Source organism: Hesperophylax consimilis, chromosome 17, assembly GCF_061612785.1.
Source record: "Hesperophylax consimilis isolate HC1 chromosome 17, BYU_Hcon_1.0, whole genome shotgun sequence".
NCBI lineage: Eukaryota > Metazoa > Arthropoda > Insecta > Trichoptera > Limnephilidae > Hesperophylax > Hesperophylax consimilis.
This window is the reverse complement of record NC_142852.1, coordinates 15,021,690-15,029,634: the sequence shown is the minus strand read 5'-3', so window position 1 is coordinate 15,029,634 and position 7,945 is coordinate 15,021,690. Positions and strand designations below refer to the sequence as shown.

The following is a 7,945-nucleotide window of genomic DNA, read 5'->3' as shown; positions in this document are numbered from 1 at the left end:
ACGAACTTGCCGCAAATATATTGCATTTACATATACTTATAATAATGCCGGGATTAGAACCCGCGACCTTTGGTTTTTTAGTCGAGAGCCTTACTCTTCGACCACAAAGGCCGTCAAATTAATTAAATCACCACTTATATTTCTCATTTATTCGCTTAATATTAGAGTCAGGATCAGTAATTTGGAACGCGCCACATGATGTTAAGTTTGGTAGAATAGAAAAAATTTATTTTCTGAACCTGTTAGATTTGAAGTCCTACCATTAAATAAACTACTTACAAAAGAATGAACGATTGCAGGATAGTCATATTATTTTTTGTTCCGTTTCATGTACTAATGTGTTTTGTCTATGGTCGTATTTGTCTTTGACATCATTTTACCCATGGACCTATCTGTCATCACACGTCTCTCAATTTTCAATTAGTTTTTCAATAATTAAATTAGAAAAATACCCGCAACTGGCGATTCATGCTCGTCAACACAAAAACGAATGTGCATATATATGTCTCATTCTAACCAATCAGTCGAAACGGTAAGTGCAATTACTTTTATGTTGCGACCTCGTGAGACATTTATTCAATTAGCAATCTCAACAGGACTTGAAACTGTAATACCGGTTGTTTTGATCTCATTTCTACGTTTAGTACCCACCATTATAAAAAATAATCCACATCTCAAAAAACCGTAGTTGAGTCCCGGTATATCAGTAGCTCCGTATCCTCGCTAAGTACGATATGCATCACTCAAATTTAAGCAGACAAAATCGGCGGCTCAATCCTTGAGCCGCAAAGCTGTTCCATTTAAAGACGGCAAGCCGTTTGGAGTGACACTTGTTAAGTAGACATTTACATAAATAATACCTGCTTTCTTCGTCTCACAGAAATTTACGTACATTGCCTACTTTTATCATTATCAAATTTAATGCCTCATTGAGCTCAAACTCACTCTAAAACAGTCCGGTAAGGTATTTAAAAGATTTTATAAGTTCTAATGTGGCAACAGTTTGTGTTCAGCGGTTATTTTGTCATAATTTTATTAATATAATTGAAATCCTTATTCCCACCACAAACCCGATAAATATTTTGACATCTGCTGATTATGAGTTTCATCGAATTTCTGTCGTCGTTGATTACATCATTTAAGGTGAGATATCAATATTTTCTACTCGAATTACAAATATTTTAACACATAAAGACGTGTTCTATAATAAAAACAACTGTTCGATTCACTGTTCACAGTAATTATCCAGAAAATCGTTAATGACTTTTAACGTTCATTCAAATTAAAAGAAAAAGGGTGAAAGGGTTAAAAGCAACCGATATTTACACACCTTTTTACATGTGATAAGTATAACGAAAGCATTAAGCAAATTAAACTCATGATTCGTTAATCGAGGCAATACTGTTTTCAATCAGAGGGGCGAGGATTTCATTTCTTTTATTAATGAAATCGCGACAACAATATACATGAGTTTGGTTTTGCAAAGATATCAATACACGTTTCTCTATGAAAATCTTATTTATGAAAACAACAATATGTTGGTGATATCTATAGAACTTATATACGGATTATATGCCTAACCGCGTTTAAAAACCACTGATATACCGAGCGTCAGACCCATTTTTGTACTTGATATCCGCTTAACTAGCACATCATACATACAAGTATTTAAAGCCCAACTAACTAGATAGTATTACAATAATCAACCGTTGGAAAAATAAACTGAATTATTATTAATGTTTGCAAAACCTGTCCATAAACAAGCTTATTCCATTTATGGGTGTATTATTTTAAATATGTGTTTTTGTTATTTATAGTGCTCCTCTCACTAGATAAAATTATATTTCATGCTATCGAATTGTTATAAATTACGATCTTGAAGCATTTTTGCATTCAAACTTCAATAAAATCCAATGTCTTGGATTAATATTCACGACAGAGTAGTCATCAAGTGCCATAGTAATATGGCATATCAACGATTATTTCGTTTTCCAGAATATCATGCTAAAATCAGAATTAAATTGCAGTTCACCTGAAATGGATCTTGTGACCTTAGATGTCGGTGTCATAAAGTCAGAACCGGACACTATCTCCCAAGAAGAATGTCCAACATCACCTTTTGAAGCACTATTGCCGTTTGGGACTGTCAAACAGGAGACCGATGAAGCTACTGCGATCGAGTGTGTCCCATGGACTCTAGTGGTAGAAGAACATGCCCAAGTATTCTCGGAAATAGATATTGATTATCCTGACATTAAAAAGGAATGTTTCGTTCATCTTGAAAGGATCGAACAAAGTCTTGGTAAGCTATTCACTTATTCTTCCGATGACCTCTCCTATCGAACATTAGTTTACCCCGCAGACTGCCGCCCTAAAAAGCTCAGGAGAAATAAAACAGACCGGTAACTTCGGTTTCGATACGTATCACCGCTAGAATTTGATTTGGTTTTGATGATCTTCAGTTGGAATTCCTAATTTAAAATTAATGAATCTCAGGAACTTATACTGCACTCTCTCAATTTTTAGTTAGAGAGCTTATAAAATGGAGCCCAGATTATTGCATTATACTAAAGATTACTTCTCACCAAACCAATGAATAGCAATTTAAAGAAGTTAATTAATTTTAAATCTTTCACCGTTCTCAAAATAAACCATAAACATTTCGTGGCCTTGTTAGTTATTTCATTTATATGAGGAATAAAATATAATGCACTGTCAAAATCAATCCCAAGGTCCTTAATTTGCTCTACTCTTTTAAGAAAATTTTGTTAATTCTATATTGATGCAATATGGGTTTTTGATTCGTGCAAAAGTTATTGTTTGACATTTTTCGATGTTAAGAAACAGTTCATTACGGGTGCACCACTCTTGTAGCCTCATAAGATTTTATTTTAATTCGTGACGGTCATTAGTAATAGTTTTGTAAATTTGAAGATCGTCTGCATATATGAGTATTTTAATATATGGAGTTATAACTCCATCAAAAACGGTAGTTATGTTGTTGATAAACAAGATAAACAATACTGGACCCAAATGTTACCCCTGTTGAACACTGGTGAAAATTTGAAATTGCTGTGAATTGTGTTAGTTGAGTTTGACTGATATTTTTCCGGTTATTCCAAGGATTCTTAGTTTATGTATGGGTATTTTATGTGAGACTTGGTCGAAGGCTTTACTTAAGTCAGTATACACCACGTCTGTTTGAAGACGCTTGTTCATGTTATTAAAAAGATATTCCTGATATATCATTAAATTTATAAGAGTCTATCTTTTGCCATGAAACCATGTTGTCGATGTGAAATCACTTTATTAAGCTCGGGCGATAGTTTTAAGAGAAGAACGGATTCTAATAATTTAGGGATTGACGACTGTATACATATAGGTTTATAGTTAGAAATGACTAATTTGTGAGCTTTTATAAATATTGGACACAGAAAACTTGTTTTCCATTGTTTCGGTAAGGTACCACTTTTTAAAGACGAGTTAACAAGTTTTGTGAGAGGAGAAGTTAAGACTGATAAACATTTGGATAAGCATATTGGAAAAATGTTATCGGGGCCTGCCGATTTGTAAAGATCAAGGGATTTTAGTTTAGTTCTAATATCACTTTCTTCAAATATAAATCGATTAAACTTGATCTTATTTTTATTTATAGCTGTTGTAGTGTCGTAACAATGGAGACTGTTTGAACAGATTCACGACTTCTTGTGGGTTATCGGCCATTTAATTATCTAAATACATGTTTGAGGGTATACTTGAATCATTGTAATTAAGCATGTTTGAAAATTTATAAATGTTCTGATAGCTGACAGAAGTCAATTCTTCGCTGTTACCGATGCATTTTTTGTAACATAACTTCATCATTTTTTGGTAATCTTTCTTAGTTCGCAAAATTTTGCATAATCATTAGCTTTATTTCTTATTACTCTAATAAGGTCGTTATTAAACCATTTTGGGTATTTATGCGAAATATTTTTAGACACGGGTAAATACAGATCGATAGCATTATTAAGAATAAAAAAAAATTATTTACCATTTCATTGACTTTTTCTTCAAAGTCCAAAAATTCCAGTGAGTAGAAGACAAAAATTGATAATTTGACTATAGTCTGTTTCGATATCGTTCGTTCACTTCGGATTTTCTACGTGTACAAGAAGTAATGTGCAAATAGAACTCCCTGTTCCAGACTAAGGAACCACTCATACATACAATATCGCAAACATACGAACGTATTTAATGAAACTAGGCACTCAAAAAAATTAAAACTCTTACAAATATATAAAAACAATTCACATTTTTAATTAATGTTTATGAAAAAATTATTTCACTGTCGAATAGTGGGCGGGCACAAACGAATTGTTCCGCGGGCGCAATGGTGCCCGAGGGCACGGGGTTGGGAACCCCTGATGTAGACGGATGTTTTTTTATTATTGGAATGTAGAATTCAACCGTTAGAGGGGGATGATACTTTTTGATTGAGAGAATGAATTCGTCAGATGCGGATACTTTAACGGGGGAAGAATTGGAAAAATACAAGATCGAGAAGACGAGAGTTTGCACTGTATACATAGTTCAACTGCCGAAGGCTTAGAAAATTTGACATCTCGATTATTTCATGAGAAGCATGATTGATGTTGTCCGTGCACGAAGTTTTATTGTTTTCTATGTCCATGTAACATATGCTGATTTTAGTCTCCTGCCGAGATCATAGTGACATCAGGAAATTTTCTTCGGAATGTTTCAGCATCTAGGGTCTTTATAAAGTTGGGCGTCGGAAGATGGGGGAATACAGATACAGCCGATTATATTTTTTTCCTTTTTGGCAGACACCATTATGAATAGTTGTTCTAGATGTGGATTGATGCATTTGAGTTTTCTTGAATTAAATTTGTTATGTATGGATACTAACACAACACTTCCTCTAGCTTTATTGCTAGTGCTTCTATCTTTTCTATTTACGTATGTTCAAGGAAACCCAACTCTTTATTGTGTATGATTTTATTTAGCCATGTCTCAGTGAAGGTGTAAGAGTCGTAGTCCAAGTAAGGTAAGGTTGATTTCAGGTCCTGTAATTTAGTTCTTAGTCCACGTACGTTTGATAGAAAATTTTTATTTTAGAATTTAGGCTTTTGGGTACATTTTGACAATTGTTGGATTATTGGTAATTTATTTTTTTGTGGTGTCCGTTTCGCCAGATGTCTTTCTTTTTTCTAGTTCGTCTCTTAGGTCAGATAACTGCTTACGCTGTAGAATTATTTGATCATGGTAAAACCTTATATTGTTTAAAAATATGTTTCTTGCCTAGTCATATTTTATGCCACTTTGCTTCTGGAAAGTCGACATTTATTCCTCTCGGTTTGTCAACATTCCTTTTACGCATTCTATAAATTTTATGGTCTAGGTTTGTTGTTGAAATTTCAATGTCAACATTTTTTTCTTGACAGATGTTATGTTTTGCTGTCGATAACGACGATATCATTATAAATTATTTCTGTGTTTTCAGATTTCGTTTCATCAAAAATATCTGTTAGTGATTCAAAACACCCGAATGCAAAAAAGTCTTTCACAAGAAAAAACATATTTTCCCGCCCAACTTGTACCTACAGGGCTAGGAACAAAAGTGTTCTGATTACGCATATTAGAACACACACCGGCGAAAAACCATTCTCGTGCTCAATATGCACCTACAAAAGCTCTTCAAAATGGTATATGCTCTCTCATGCAAGAACCCACACCGATGAGAAACCATTCTCGTGCTCGGAATGCACGTACAAGTGCTCTATTAAAGGCAATATGGTTTCACATACTCGATCCCACACCGGTGAGAAACCATTCTCATGCTCGGAATGCACATATAAGTGCTCTCATAGAAGCAGTTTGATTTCACATACTAGAACCCACACTGGAGAGAAACCATTCTCTTGCTCGAAATGCACGTACAAGTGCTCTGTTAATAGAAGTATGGTTTTACATACTAGAACCCACACTGGAGAGAAACCATTCTGGTGCTCGGAATGCACGTACAAGTGCTCTATTAAAAGCAATATGGTTTCACATACTCGATCCCACACCGGTGAGAAACCATTCTCATGCTCGGAATGCACATACAAGTGCTCTCAAAAAAGCAGTTTGATTTCACATACTAGAACCCACACTGGAGAGAAACCATTCTCTTGCTCGAAATGCACGTACAAGTGCTCTATTAAAGGCAGAATGGTTTCACATACTAGAACCCACACTGGAGAGAAACCATTATCTTGCTCGAAATGCACGTTCAAGTGCTATATTAAAAGCAGAATGGTTTCACATACTAGAAGCCACACTGGAGAGAAACCATTCTCTTGCTCGGAATGCACGTACAAGTGCTCTATTAAAAGCAACATGGTTCGTCATACTAGAACCCACACTGGAGAGAAACCATTCTCGTGCTCGGAATGCACGTACAAGTGCTCAAATAAAAGCAATATAGTTTCACATTCTAGAACCCACACTGGAGAAAAACCATTCTCTTGCTCAAAATGCACGTACAAGTGCTCTATTAAAAGCAGTTTGATTTCACATACTAGAACCCACACTGGAGAGAAACCATTCTCGTGCTTAGAATGCTCGTACAAGTGCTCTATTAAACGCAACATGGTTCGTCATACTAGAACCCACACTGGAGAGAAACCATTCTCTTGCTCGAAATGCACGTACAAGTGCTCTATTAAAAGCAAAATGGTTAAACATTCCAGAACCCTCAGTGGAGAGAAACCATTCTCGTGCTCGGAATGCAAGTGAATGGCAATTTAATGACAATAAATGTTTCATTTGCGCCATATGTTCAAAAAAATTGCTTTTGTTAGAAATCCTTCTCATGGTTGGATGAAATTTTTAGTTTGATAGTTTTATTTTGAAGAGCCAAAAGTTTTAGTATGTTACAGTATGTATTGAAATTCGTATAATTATCAAACCAAAATTTTCTGACGTAGAGTTATATTATACGCACATGAAAAATATACCGTCCATTTGCATGACTAGCTTTATTGCAACGGATGGTGAAAGTCTCAAAGATTAATATTACAGTCAATCTAGAAAAAAAATCGACCCTAACTGGATAAAACTAGGGGAAAGCTGAATATTCGCAGATGAGTAGTACTTCCTCCAGGAAGTATTTTTACAAAAGTCCCTACTCTTCCCACAATTTCTTCCTCACCTGCGCTCCCCCAACCATTAAATTTGAAGGTTCTACCAAAGCCATTATATCTCCTAAACTAAAAATGTACTAGTTAATTTTTTCCAGAAACCAACTTCTTATAAAATTACCTTAAAATAATTAAATATTTCTTTTCATCTGCAATAGTTAAGACATGTTGTGCAGTGAAACAGTTGAGCGCAGGATTATGAGTAAATACGAAGGTCAAAAGTTCAAGAATGGAAACAATATTCCATTATGTTGATGTTCTCTCTCTCACTTCTATATTCCTATAAATATACTGTAAATCTGTGTTGGATTTAATAAGTTTTTATAAACTTGATGAAGGTTCAGAGTGAACTGAAACCGATTGGTAAGTTTTTAGATTCTCACGGCCAAAAGCATTTTTGTTGTTTGTTTTTGGGGTGTTATGCCGTGTTGCGCTAACTCCTTCTTTAGCCGACGTTTCGGACAGCGTTGCAGTGTCCATCATCAGGGCAGATCCGGTAGATACACATACACATCTTCGGATCTACCGGATCTGCCCTGATGATGGACACTGCAATGCTGTCCGAAACGTCGGCTAAAGAAGGAGTTAGCGCAACACGGCATAACACCCCAAAAACAAACAACAAAAATGAAACCGATTGGTCGTATGTGTTGAAAATAATATATGCAATAAAGTTGTTTTAAAAATTAAGTTATTTTATTTTAATTTTGTATATTCACAAAGTGTTTGCTACATATGAAAATTTATTTAATTAGAAATCA

The 7,945-nt window shown here is 34.9% G+C and overlaps 1 long non-coding RNA gene across 1 annotated transcript; it reads left to right on the top strand.

The window, feature by feature from the left end:
* The first annotated feature begins 392 nt into the window (after positions 1-392).
* LOC149416073 (uncharacterized) lies at positions 393-7,585 on the top strand. The gene is made up of 3 exons (XR_016303635.1): positions 393-532; positions 2,028-2,302; positions 5,504-7,585. It is a non-coding gene; the product is annotated as an uncharacterized LOC149416073 (long non-coding RNA).
* The last annotated feature ends 360 nt before the right edge of the window (positions 7,586-7,945 follow it).